The sequence below is a fragment of the Triticum urartu genome, unplaced genomic scaffold, assembly GCF_003073215.2.
Source record: "Triticum urartu cultivar G1812 unplaced genomic scaffold, Tu2.1 TuUngrouped_contig_386, whole genome shotgun sequence".
NCBI lineage: Eukaryota > Viridiplantae > Streptophyta > Magnoliopsida > Poales > Poaceae > Triticum > Triticum urartu.
In genome coordinates this window covers 11,655-26,477 of record NW_024114412.1, presented here as the reverse complement: position 1 = coordinate 26,477, position 14,823 = coordinate 11,655, and the positions used below count along the sequence as shown (strand labels likewise).

Sequence of the window (14,823 nt, the reverse complement as noted above, 5' to 3'; positions counted from 1 at the left end):
TGCTACGGTGTTCAAGGAGAAGTCGACTCCTCCCTTCTACATCCTTAAGCTTATACGGGACGAGGACAAGCTATGGGTCACCGCAGGAGATAGACACCTTAACATCATTATGCCGCGAGAGTAGTCTTTCTTTGTTGTTGTGCGGTTCTTTTTTCTTTGACAGGCTATGTCGTGGATCCGTTACTTTGTTTGTAAATGAATTCTTCATCTCTTAATTAATGAATAAGGCAAGCCTTTTGCCTCGGTGTAAAAAAAATGTAATAGTACGTTGCATCTGGCTTGAACGTAACAACAGCGTGTTTGATAGGGTGGCTGTTATGCCAGCTTCGGTTGTTTCTCTTATTCATGCCGAGTTCGTACCGTGGAAACTAGCTAGGGCTGGGCTGCCGGGAGATTACTCCTTCTTGGTTGTAAGTGTTTGTGGTGCGAGACGTTGTCTATGACGTTTCTTGCAAGATGCTAGTGACACGCAATTCTCATGCATGTTCTTGAAGAGATAGAAATGTTAGAAGAAGAGGTGTCGATAAGAACAAGAGAACGAGATAGAGAGAGGATTATGTGTGCGCCTGCGTGTTGTGCATTGCGACACAAAGTCGAAGATAGTGACAAATATAAGAGCGTGAGTGATAATTTGTTTAGGTAGGGCAGGCTGAGTAGGAATTAACAAGGGATTTCATGGCTGGTGCTTAACTGGGTGCATTTGCTTTCTTTTTCAAGTCTGGTGTGCCACCAACGATGAGTTGTCCGTGCATACTTTTGCAAAATTAGTTTCATGTCTAGTGTGCCAGTAACCATGAGTTGTCTGTGTGTATTTTCAAGTTAGTTTGGCGATGCTAATTATCTGATTAATGATTGTCTTCCCGAGAGAAATGATTAGTTGTCAAGCTGCTGTTGTTGAAAAATTATTTCAGCATTTAGTGCAAAGGATGTGTCAACATGTCACCGAGTTCTTCCATGCCTTGCTGTATCAATGTGTATTTTCTTTTTGGTATTTTTAAAGGAAGACGAATAATGCACAATGGGATTTACTGCTAGTGGAGCCCAAAATACCCAACAACTTCTCCACCTAAGCTGCGTATTTTCTGAACTAAAATAATAATAATTAGTTGCATATGTTTCTCTATTTCTTTAATGGTGATAAAGCTATGAAAATCCATACACCACAAGACCAGGACGAAGGGACCTGACTACATACCGTATGGAAGTACATAGTTGAAGGAAAACCACCTCTTGGTGCAGTGGTGGAGTTGTGATGTGAAGCGAACCTCGACACAAGGGTCGGTCCGTTATTGGCTCGAATCTTTCATGGCAGAACCCTCCATCACAGCAAGAACTAGTCGCGGGTTTACAAAAATGTTCGCAAATCCCACGGAAACAACACCCAACCCCTTGATCTAAAGGAATAATGTGGACGAACCGTATAGGCTCAACTTGTAATCTCCTACACGCCGCGTCACAGGAACTCACACGACAACAGAGATTTTTGACAAGGTTTCTCTAAACTCGATAATGGCCGAAGGCCGGAACACACACGGTGTCTAATTCATCTCCAAATAACCTGCTTGTTACATGATCTGGACTCTGTATAATTGATATTTCCTTTTACATCTTGTCATCTATCTAAACTACCAGAAAAACGTAAATCATAAATATGATGAATTCTGAACGTACGGTGTGTGAGACACCTTTTTCTCTGTAGGCTTGCTCCTTCTGGTGGCCCCCAGCCTAACACACATAAGCAAAGGAAATCCCATGATCCGGCCAGCCTGATTACATCGTTAATATTTTCCTTACGAGGTAAGAACAGAAATAGAAAATCGATATTCACTGCCACGTTTTATATCAGCCCTGACACTATATGTCCGGCTTATCTCTTTTCTTTTCTGGCTCAAACGTACTAGTGTACAGGTCGCCTCCTAGCTGTGAGACATGTAGTTATAAGTACATGATATGGTAATAGACCAGGAGATTGATGATCAGACAAGTGTTAATAGCATGCTGAAGCAGTGTTGGTAAGTATCTGGTTCAAGTTGATGACTTGATCTATTGATATAGATGCATCAGGTGATGTACGAAAGTTGACAATGGAGAATATGCGAAAGTGGTGGAAAGTTTAAAACGTCAAAAACTTGGAGTGTCCATGAATGCATATTTTGCGGTGCTTAGAGCATCTCCAGCCGCGCCCCAACAGACTCCACAGGCCTCTTTTTTCACGCCAGCGCCGAAAATTCAGCCCAACCACGTCCTCAGAAGCCCAATTTTCGCCGGCTCAGACCGATTCTGATGCCGGCGGACCCAAGCCGAACCTGACGCACTGGGGGGCGCCCGAGGGCGCCAGGGGGAACGATTTTGGCACGAAAAGGAGTGGGTCCGCCGAGTCAGCGACTCGTCGCCTTCGTCGTCCTTATCACCTCGGTTCGCATGGAAATCAATGCCAAGGCTGTCGCGCCTGTCTGCCTTCCATTGATGCCTCACAGTCGGCACGGTGAAGGCGCTGCGATGCACGTACCGCCCGCTCCCGCCACGCGGCTCCCGGGCAGCTTCTCACCGCCCATCTTCGGCTATAAAAGCTGACCTCCCGCCCGATGAACCCCACAACTCGCCACCTCTTGCCTCCTCTCGCCACCGTAGCCCCACTCTCTCCCACTCTTCCCCCGCCGACGAGCAATGGCCAAGCGTTACCCAGGCGACGCCATAGCGGCGAACGGCTTCGGCCGGCGCCATCTGCGCGAGGACGAGGCGCGCCTCCTCTACGAGGAGGACTACGCGGCGTCCCCGGACATGCGGGTGCTGGGCTCGTGAAGGCTAAGCGCCGGTGGCGTCCTGGTGCCCATCTTGTGGACGATGTACTTCGACCGCCGCCACGCCGACCAGATCACCTCCGCAAACGGTGTCATCCCCCACGGCCGCCTCAACGCCGACGGGTGGCGCGAATGGTGGGGCGTACCCGGCGCCCCCGTCCTTCTCTCGCCGCCGCGGTAGTTCCTGGACGCCGTGGCGAATGGAGAGGGCGACCTCCTCGTCGTCGGGTTCCGGTTCGCTTTCCTCCGGGTCGCCGGCGCTCCGCCCCGTCAAGCTGGAGCCATAGGAGGCGCCCCTTGGGCGCCGCACCCGTAGCGGCGCTCTCATCATCAGCGAGGGCGGCCGCCCATCCCCTCGTTCCCTCCGCCTCGTCCGGCCGAAGAATGAGCCGGGGTTGCTCCCCATGAAGAAGGAGCACGCGAAGATGGCCGCCGCCGACGAGACCATCCTCAAGTGGGCGAAGGCGGACTTCGTCCGCGAGCAGGTGGAGCGTCAGCGCCGGGCCTACGAGGAGATCAAAGCTCGGCGCCACAGACGCGACGAGGGCAGCGTCGTCGTCCTCGACAACAACGATGAGGACGCGCCCGAGCCGTCCAACCCCCCGTGCGTCGGCGACCCTGGTCAGGGGTGCAACAGGGACGGTGGCGGCTCCGGCGGGACGCAGGACGGTGGCGACGATGACGACGACAGCGACTACACCCGGTTCTACAGACTTCTCGGCATGTAGAAGGCAGGCGGCGGCAACGGCGTAGTAGGGCTAGGCGTAGATTTTTTCTGTTTTTTGTACAAATTTGAATTAAATCACCGAGTTTGTGTCGTGTTTGTGCCGATTTAGGGGTGACCTAGCGGCGGCAGCTGGAAACACAATCACCCCCACGCCGAAATTAAACGCCGGTTCGGTCCAGACGGCACTTTTTCGACATCCTGGGGAGCCGAACGCCTGGAGATGTTCTTATTGCACATGTAAAAGTGCGGATGACCAATGGAGAAAGACGGGGAGTTCTATAGCTATGAAACATATAATGGACTATCCAGGGAAAAAGAGACGCGACAACTGTCAAGGCAACGACAAACAGTCAACAAGAGCGGATAATGAGTTCATGTAATTCCCATATGTGTTATCCAATCGTGGGCTGTTCACTTTCACTTAGATGATGGAAGAAGCTACCAAGGTGATGATAAAACGTTGTTGCCGGGCGGACACTCTAGGTATACACTAGTAGAAAAGGGGGCTTTGGTCCAGGCCGGGTAAGCCCATTAGTCCTGGTTCAGTCCAGAATCGGGACCAATGGGTGCATTTATCCCAGTTCGTGCGGCTAAGGCATTAGTCCCGGTTCACCTGGGTCCTTTAGTGGACTAAAGAGTGCGATGCCCATTAGTCCCGGTTGGTGGCACCAACCGATACTAAAGGTTAGACCTTTAGTCCCGGTTGGTGCCACCAACCGGGACTAATGGGCTTTGAGGCATTAGTACCGATTCATGGCACGAACCGGTACTAAAGGTCCCATTTTCAAACTCTCTCTCTCCCCCCTCCCCCGTGGACCGCCTTTTCAGTTTTAGAAAAAACAAAAGAAAATGATGGAAATGTCAAAAAAATAAAATAAAATAAGTTTCCCATGTGATATGTGGTCTAGTTGTTGGGAAAATTTACAAATATGAATTTCGACTTTATTTACAAAATCTCTCTGGAATTTGTAAAATAGGCATAACTTTTGCATACGAACTCGAATTAAAAAGTTTTTTATATGAAAAATCATCTACTCAAAAAGTTACATCCGATGGAGACCGCCTACGGTCTGTTTGCAAATTTGTAGAATCCTCCAAAAAGAAAAAAGTTATGCTCAAATTTCAGTTTTTTAAATTTTCATTAAATCTGGTCAAACTATGGTCAAACTACTTATTCAAGAAGTATTAGTGTTACTAAATAATTATTCAAGAATATTAGTGTTATTAAATAATTATTTCAGTTTTTTTTGAATTTTGGTCAAATCTGGTCAAACTATGGTCAAACTGTGGTCAAACAATGGTCAAACTACTTATTCAAGAAATATTAGTGTTACTAAAAAATTATTGTTTTTTAGAACAATAGTTTCAAACTCAAACAGTGAAATGTGTGACTTCATGCTCAAGCTAAACTCCTGAGGGTTAATAGGATTGACATCTTACTATTGTTAGGAAAACAACGAGTGCAGACTTGAAAACAAGGGAGAATAGAACCCGAAAGTTAAGCGTGCTCAGGCTGGGGGAGTGGGAGGATGGGTGACCGTCCGGAAAGTTAGATGATTTGGAATGATGAGGGGTGATTAGAGATTAAATTGAGCAGTGATGAGGGGTGATTAGAGATTAGAGGTTAAAATAATTCAGAAATTTGAAAATAAAAAAAATTCAAAAAAACATCAGAAAATTTTCTTTAGTACCGGTTGGTGTTACCAACCGGGACTAAAGGTGGACCGGCCACGTGAAGGGCCTTTAATCGGCCCTTTTTCTACTAGTGGTAGTTGGGAGCACAAAATAAGTTTCATGGAAGTTTATTGTGATTAAGAAGAAATGACTTCAGTTAGGTGGAGTGATGTGATAAATGGTTCGAGTCCAAGTTACAAGTATGTTCATGCATGACGGCTTCAGGATCATAGAGACATATTCGCCAATGTGGGGTTTACTAAAATTGTGTCAAATCTGTAGTATGTGTTGTACTATAGTTGTGCTTACAATTAGCGAATGGTTAGGTGTTTTAGTCAAACATGTGTATGATGACCTATTATATAAAAGCACCGTTGCTAGCTAAATACACTAGACATAAGCTGGTAGACAACACACAAGATCACGAGATAGGTGATCTGGATGTCTGAAAGGAGTGACCTGACGGACCGTGGCATGGGCTCTCCACTGCCTTTTGACTCCTATATGCCTTTAAATTTCACCAAAAACAATGATTTCCGGGGAGGAGAACTTTTCCGCCACCACACCTTTCTATTTCAAAGCGATTCAATCTGCAAGCCTTTTTCGGTGGGCTAGCCGGGATGATTTAGGGCATGTACAATGATGACATATGGATACAGATGCTTCATGACAAAAAGTAGTTTGAGGCATTCACATTTATTTCTTCTTCCTATTGCAAGCTATAACTAGTGGGCCTCATTAAGAAATATTCCTAGAAAATAAAGACTCTAATACACATGCATCTCTACTTTTCACTCCAACCCTTTCAATTTTTGACACCGGACCATATTTTTTCTCTTCAAGCACCCGCGTCCTGCAGAGAATCCCGCTTCTCTATCCGAACCTACTTTATCTGATATCCGATCCTACATAGTATGCGAGGCATCACCCTGGGGCTATGCATTGTACATGCCCTTAGAAGAGGAAAGTGAGCTGGTCTATTAGTAATTTTTAATTAGCAAATTGGTATTATTTTTTAACCGTCTATAACGCTCGCATATTTCACCCATTTGAATATCACACAAACTTTGAATCAAATGAGATTTTAAGCATAGCCTTTCTGTAATATAAGAAGGCCACACATAAATATTCGACCCATCCATATTTCGTTTAACTAGTGAACTTGAAAAACACCTCTGTTCACGTAAATGAATGGGCTTGAATTACAGGTTATATCTAGCCTTGTGCTAAAATCCCCAAAATATTATGGAGGCCCGCTTGTGACACAAACACACCAAGTTTAAAATTTGGGAGAAGTCCTCGCACTAAAGGACTGAAATGGAGTGAGGGTTTACTCATTCATCATCTACCAGAATGGAGAAATAGAATATCCAAATTAATTATTTAACTAATGGAAGATGATGCTCATGCAATGCTTATGAGATGCATATGAAGCACCAACAATATAGTAGGCAATAGAATAGCTAGGGTATTACTCTCGGGCTATTGCAGTAGGTTCCACCATGGTGCGCACGACACCCATAGACAAGATGTATGTGCATCAGTGTTTGAACGCGAGGTGATGATGTCTACTGTTCCATCTCGTTTGGCTGGTCAGTTTTAGTGAGCTGTCTAGTACAGTGGTGGACAACGGTTTTCGCAGCAGACATGGTGGGTGTATTCTCTCCGGTAAAAACTTATGATCAGGCAACTTCGTATTACCCTTGGTCCCCCATCTGGTTTGACGAACCAACATTGATGTGCAAGCACTGATTCCTTCTTGGGGCATTGTCTTGGAGCGTCTTGCCCTTTGTTTGCTAATATATCATGGTATGTTTGGTGGTATGATTTGGATGTTGTCATAAGACATGTCCTATGTGGAGTCTCCAGTTTTTCTATTGATTCTTTGTAAGCTGTTCTATTTGTCATTAGCAATCTTTATCTTTATTTTTATCTTTACCTAATATTAAAGGATGAATACTTTCATAGTTCTCCATAGGTCACCCTTTTACATCCGCTGATTTTAAGATTGATGGATGAGATTTAAAAGTAGATCTATGTTTATTCTTACTAAAAAAAGCTAATATTAAAAGATGGAGACTCATAGTTCTTCATAGGTCACCCTTTTACATCCGTTGATTTTAAGATTGATGGATGGGATTTAAAAGTAGATCTATGTTTGTTCTTAGTAAAAAATATTTCCGATCCAAACCCAGCTAGCGTTCCTAGGTGGAACTAGTAGAATGCCCGTGCGTTGCTATGGGCTTTTGAAATGTTTTGTTGAAGTTATATAAACATAATGTTACATGTATAGAAAAGATAGTCAATAACGATTTGATGATAATTGAAATATACTTAACTTAACTTGCAATGTAAGTTGATTACAATATAATTTGATCATGCATTGTACACATAGAGAGCGGTGATCCAATTATTAATCTTTTACGGATTAAGATATGCTTGATGCTTTTAATATATTCTCACACAATACAAAAAAATTGTTGTCTTTAGCATACTTTAGCAAGTATAATAACAAATTCTTGATCAACTCATAATCGTCCTGCAAAAGTAATATATCTAGTTAGTACGAATATTTCATGTGTAAGGTCAAAAAATGTGCAACAGAGAATACTCAATACGCAAATCGGATGAACCAATTGTTTACCGTCTCACGAGAGCACAAAATCAAAAGAAAATAGCCAGACACATACCTGTAATTTCCTAAATCAATAGTATATCTTGAATATAGTGAAAACAAAAATAAATGCTTGTAAAATATTATGACAATGAAAAAATTGTCTATCCATATTTGTTCGAATACCAACAAAAAATATACATTGCCATCTAGATATATCCGAATTTCAGCCGGGTCATCCAATTTTGAGTGCATCATTGAATTCTCTTGCAAATCTTTTTAATGTCACTAAATACCTCGGTGTTTCAATCTCTAGCGACTATGGTGTATGGATAGGATCCATAATATATACACCGTGCATATTTTTGTCGCCGGCGTACCATATTTATCGGCCGATGAATGCATATAGAAGATAAATCTACATTTGATAGCTATTAGACACCATAAATCATTACAACAATGGACAAGAGACCTTACTTACCAAGTTGCATGACAAGATGTTGTGCTATCAAACAATGTTGTCAACATCTGAATATTTGGCTTCACGCAGAAATCTCTCCCCTTATAGCCGCCCGTCCATCCGCTCCTGTCCCCGTCGTCTCCTTTCCAAAAAACGGCGTCGCCGCATCCTCCTCATGCTTCCATGGCATCGGCCGACCCCTCCTCTTCCCACCATCTCGCCTCCCCACCACTGGTCGAGCTCGTCCCTTATTGTCCCGATAACCGACCATTTCTCGACAGTGTCACCCACAACCTCCTCTCCCCGCCACGGCATCGCCGACCTCCTCCCATGCCGACAACCTCTCGCGCCGCAACATTGGCACCGAGTCCTCGTGCCCACCGATCTGGCATCCTGGCCAATCCAATCCAGCTGGTCTATGCAGAAGGGCTCGCCGCTGACGGCGCCCTTGTCGTCTAAATCACACACAAAGGTGTGACGCCACGAGGAGGGATGGTGCCCATGTCGTCTACATAGGGCACAACGGTGTGACACGTCGAAGAGGAGGGACAACACCCTCGTCGTCCACATGCGGCACATCAGTGTGACGCCGCAAGGAGAGACAACGCCATTGGCGTTTAGATCGGGCACAACAGTGTGACGCGACGATGAGGGGCGGCGAGAAGGAACAACGCCCTTGTCATCTAAATCTTGTCGTGTTTGTTTCCCGCCGTAAATCTTCATCTTGTCTTCCTCATCTCATCTCCGCTCATCACTCGACTTAGCTCTACTCCATGTATCTCCGCCATAGCATGTCATTTTTCATCACATCCTAAGTATCCCCATTCCATTGTGCATGTCCTACTTCCTCCTTGAATTATTTCTTCTTCGCACTAACTTTATTTGCTCCGTTGGGACCATAGATGTCACTTGGCAACAATTAGCAACGCCTTGATGCATAAAAAAAAATACGATACAATGAGACGAGGGTTATACAATACGGTGAGATTTATGGCACCACATTGAAATTCAACGGTGATTGGCGGCTACACACACCCATAGGCTTCACCTTTAGATTTGACAATTGTGCTACACTACCCTCGTCTGTTCAAACTGGTCGGGTCACCCTGCCCAGATGTATGTGTAGATAAGTAGACATTTTGTTCATCAAATAAAATTGTAAATTTAGGGGAATTTACCTTAGCTTAAACCGCAAAGATGAACCCATCCACAATATCGCTAAGCTAATATACCAATTAGAAACATACAAATGTTTTATTGTTAATCAAAGCTAAGGAAAAATGATCATACAATTTGTTGAGATTTTTCTTATGACAATTTGATGTCATGTCACAAGTTTTGATTTGCAAAGCTGCCGTGAGATAATTTGGTTAGGAAAAGGATCACAAATAAAATATTTTGGTGCCATCAAAATTTTCCATTAAATAAAGAATAATAGAATGCTATATAAAAAATTGCTGAAGTAGCAAGGAAAACATTAGCTTCACCTTCACATAGAGAAACTTCATTTTACAGTCTTATCTCTAGATGGATACTAAACTAATCCTGGATCATAGGGACAAAAATATAAAGCCTGACAAGGGCAAAAAGCGAGAAGACATCCTACAATCTTACCTACAGATATCGACACACTTCAGGTGTTGCCTCTTTGCTAAAAGTATAGTTAGACATTTTAGAATGACCGACGTCTTTTAGCTCGTAGAATGACAGTAACTATTCCGATTGATGAGTAAGATATTTCGTGGCATCCCACTATGGCCAAGTACAAATTGAAGATAATATCTACATTGAAATAAAGTCTTCATTAAAACACTAAAAACTCAATTGCACATAGCTGCTGACTTGAAAGAATTATTCGATGGGAAGGTAATATATGTACAATAATTCTGAACCCTAATGCATGAAGAGTTAAAAAGATGTCTCTATGGAAAATTAGAAACATATACTTTGATGATCCATTTGCCAGTGCCATCCAATCAGGGCCTCATTCGCTAAACCATTTGTTGTTAATATCATTCACATAATTTTCTGTTCACCATCCAAAGCAGCAAAAATAGCTACAGTACATACGGATGATATTAGGTACAATAACCATGCGTGGTTCAACACCACAAATATTAGGTACAATAACCATATCCTACTTCCTCCTTGAATTTTGTCTTCTTCGCATTAACTTTATTTGCTCCGTTGGGTCCGTAGATGTCACTTGGCAACAATTAGCAACGCCTTGATGCATAAAAAAAAATCAAAATATACGATACAATGAGACGAGGGTTATACAATACGGTGAGATTTATGGCACTACATTGAAATTCAACGGTGATTGGGGGCTACACACACCCATAGGCTTCACCTTTAGATTTGACAATTGTGCTACACTACCCTCGTCAATTCAAACTGGTCGGGTCACCCTGCCCAGATGTATGTGTAGATAAGTAGACATTTCGTTCATTGAATAAAATTGTAAATCTAGGGGAATTTACCTTAGCTTAAACCGCAAGGATGAACCCATCCACAATATCGCTAAGCTAATATACCAATTAGAAACATACAAATGTTTTATTGTTAATCAAAGCTAAGGAAAAATGATCATACAATTTGTTGAGATTTTTCTTATGACAATTTGATGTCATGTCACAAGTTTTGATTTGCAAAGCTGCCGTGAGATAATTTGGTTAGGAAAAGGATCACAAATAAAATATTTTGGTGCCATCAAAATTTTCCAATAAATAAAGAATAATAGAATGCTATATAACAAATTGTTGAAGTAACAAGGAAAACATTAGCTTCACCTTCACATAGAGAAACTTCATTTTACAGTCTTATCTCTAGATGGCTACGAAACTAATCCTGGATCATAGGGACAAAAATATGAAGCCTGCCAAGGGCAAAAAGCGAGAAAACATCCTACAACCTTACCTACAGATATCGACACACTTCAGGTGTTGCCGCTTTGCTAAAAGTATAGTTAGACATTTTAGAATGACCGACGTCTTTTAGCTCGTAGAATGACAATAACTATTCCGATTGATGAGTAGGATATTTCCTGGAGCACATACTTTCACGTTGACATGCATCGAAGGAAAGAAATGATCAACATTTGATCTGGAAAATGCCTATTAATTAAGGATGAGAGGGTAAGAAAGCATCAGACTAATATGGTGCAGATATTGATTGGCTTACTATGGTACATGTAACATTGAAATTGCCATGAAGAAGCTAATATTCTATGGCACAAATTAGATCTCAGATACAATACAAATTGAGGAGTCTGCTTTGAAACTAATTGGCATAACCTCGAGCAAATATCTCTTCAAAGCCAAATGGTAAGCACATACAGTAGCTAGTAGCAATCAGACCGGCAGCAAATATAACAAACAAAAATAGCAGCAGTACCAGAACCACTTACCTGTGCACGCAGGTGGAGCTTATTACATGATGAAGCTTAGACTATTACTGCCCGAGCATGACGTGTCAATCTGAGGTAGCAGACCCAAGTAATAAAAAGTTTTTAACCGTATTGCATCATTAAAAACGCAGTAGGAAACGTTCCAATTCTTGCAATCTAGCATACGGCCAGAGAAACGTGTGCGGTTGGACGAAACGACATAAGACAGAAGATGGGAATGAAATGTTGCAATTTTTTTAGGTAGTAGAGATAGAGATATGAAGTCAATTGACAAATCCACCATCACCTGTGTGTAATTGCTGCTGCTGTCGATGTCATTCCGTCATCACCCTAGGAGACGGATGTCCGGTTGGTGCACCTTTGGTAAAGTATCAATCTGATGTCTAGAACAAGAACTGCAAATTTCATAATCTCCGTCAATAAGCTCTTGCATAGTTGCAGTTTCTTTCAGAATGAGAACCTCTGCAGACAACACAATAGTGTCATGTACCTGCATCCTGATATGTCTGAAATTCACGCAATAAAGAATGTTGAACAATCAAAAGATTGTTGTGCGTACTTGTTTGAATATGAGAAAATAACTACAAATTTAAATTATGAAAAGCAAGGCAGCAGACCTCTTTAGAGGAAGGCTACTATTTATTTCTTAACTGAGATACTAAAACTCGAGCAGAAGACACTCTGTAGTTATAAATAGTTATTCCGAATATTCAAAACCAACCAGAAACAGTAGGACTTGGCACTTGTTCAGCTCTCCATTTCATATGAGAGAACAAGTGCCAGTAGAACACTTCAAAAACCAACCAGGAATAGTAGGACTTGGTTATAACTTGATGGATTATTATAATGGATTGCAAAGCACATTATAATTGACCATTTCACACATATGCATTTTTATGTACAACAAAATCAGCTCCTAGAAAGAACGGCATTCATGAAGAGTGTCGACGCCATCTTTATCATTGATTTGTTCTGTTCTCCTTCGGTATTGCTGCAGCTACAGATGAATATGAACGCACACACTCCATTGTTGGAGTGAGGCCGGGTGGGGTGGGCTTACGATCTGCGCGACGACGAAGGCGAAGCAGAGCCAGAGCCCCGGGCACTCCTGGAAGCACCAGCGGCGTGACCGGGTGACGAAGATGAGGGCCTGGCTGATGATGCTCACTTGAAGGTAGAGGGCAGACATCATCTCATCCTTGTTGCCCCTTAGCGAACGCACGTGGAACTTCTCCTGCAATTTGGAAACAAACAGGAACATTCAGCATATATTGTCTGTAAAGCAGCACGAGCCACGCCCATAAAATGTCTAGTTTGGAGGGATTAGACATGGCATGGATTGAAACAACACTTATGCTGAAGAAGTCAGTGCTGGTCATGGCGAAGAAGAACACCACGGCCTTCACAGCAGGGTAGGCGCCATAGATGATGCCGGTGATGAAGATCTCCGGCAGCTTCCAACTATCTGGATGTGGGGATGGCTTCACTCTGTCCTTGGAGATGGTCATGATTATGCGCGAGTTGAGTAAATCAATCAAACAAATGAGCAATGGACAGTAACATGTTTGGTCGGCTAAAAAACATGTTTGTTTGGCATAATGGATTTGTGACCCACCGTCGTTGAGAATGGCAATGAGCAGGATCATAAACGGCGAGAAATCGAACTTCCAAATCAGTGCGATCAGGATAAACTCCAGCTATAGTTCAGTTGGACGGCAGAAAACGAATTAAATCAAGTCCAATGTATACCTACCTATCAGTATAGGAATGGTTAATAAGTTCAGAACAGTTTTGACTTACCACTATACGGATACTTATGGACACCGGGTAAATCCAGTACATTAACAACATAGAAAAGTTCTCCTTCGGCCACTCCTCTTGGAAAGATGTGATGTTGTTTCCTGCAACACAGAATTATCAAGTTGAGTCACAACATGCGGTCGCAGAATTACGACTAATTGGGTGGCCACCACACCGTCTCACATCACCAGAATTACCATCGTCTTGGTCTTCAGTCTACTTCCCAAAACGCTTCCAAATCCTACTCCTAGAGGATGCAGGAAACAGGTTGTCAATCTCATATCATCATCGGCCAACAACTTTGCTCCCTCCCTTTCCTGATTCTGGTAATTCTGCAACAAAGGAAAGCATAGCAATAAACCATCAAAGACAAAGTTACAACACTGTTTTTAACACACCAGGATTGCTCAACAGAAGAAGTGGATCAAAACTCAACACAAGCTGCTTGTCTCAGCGGACAAGGAGAACCCAACGACATTGAGCGAACAAGCCAAGATCACGACGATGTCCGACAGCGTGGGCCCGACGGCGGGGGCGGTATCGTGCTGCCATCGATGGGGCAGCCGCCCTGCCGCTGCACTCGGAGCCCACCTCGCCCACCGCGCGCCGCACCACCACCACTACCTCTTCTCCATCAAGCAACTCAACACACTGGGTGCCGCCGCCGTACTGGCCTTCTCGACCACCGTGCCGCTCTCGGAGATCGCCTTTGGTGTCCCGCTCCTCCCCTACCTCCTCCTCCTGGCCACGCCCGCCTTCCCGCAGCGCCCCAGGAAGCCCAACCCGTCACGCCTGTCTTTCGCGGCCTCGCGCGCCTCCTCTCGCCGCGCACACATTGGGTGGGTTCCTCGTCGGTGCCGTGCTCCCGGCGCTGTACATCCTCGACGGCCTCACCACCGCGTTCCCGTGGCGGTTCTCGCTCCCCGTCAGGGCCGTCGTACCGGTCATGTACAATGCGAGCAGGATGTTCGCGGCAGGGAGTGGCTCCGGCAGGAGATGGAGGGGGCGACTGCGGCGATGGGAAGGGAAGGGGGAGGGGGAGACTGCGGTGATGGGAAGGAAAGGGGGCGGAGCGGCAGGAGGGTGGGTTGGTCGAGGAGTTCCCCGGCGGCGGCGGTGGCGTAGGAAACCCTAGAGGGCAGGAGTCGTCGCTCGTATGTGCGGGCGATAGGTTTAGGTTTTTTTTGTCGCTGGTTAACCTTCGTAGGTCTTTTTTCGTTGGTTAACCTTCGTAGGTCTCTTTTCGGTCGTAGGTGCATGGGTGCGGGTTGGGGCCTTAGCACGAGGTTTTTCCGGTTTGTGGTGGCTAAGTCTGAGGTGGGAGGAGGTACCAAAAAA

The 14,823-nt window shown here is 44.2% G+C and overlaps 1 long non-coding RNA gene and 1 pseudogene across 2 annotated transcripts; one reads left to right on the top strand and one right to left on the bottom strand.

Annotated features, from left to right (window-relative positions):
- Positions 1–10,201: 10,201 nt before the first annotated feature.
- Positions 10,202–11,747, bottom strand: LOC125527435. Of its 2 annotated transcripts, none has more exons than XR_007292095.1 (3): positions 11,686–11,747; positions 11,196–11,334; positions 10,202–10,502 (listed from the first exon to the last, which is right to left on the bottom strand). It is a non-coding gene; the product is annotated as an uncharacterized LOC125527435 (long non-coding RNA). The 2 variants fall into 2 exon arrangements; XR_007292096.1 differs by lacking the exon at positions 10,202–10,502 and adding an exon at positions 10,636–10,687.
- A 2,097-nt stretch (positions 11,748–13,844) lies between these two features.
- Positions 13,845–14,610, top strand: LOC125527434 (annotated as a pseudogene).
- The last annotated feature ends 213 nt before the right edge of the window (positions 14,611–14,823 follow it).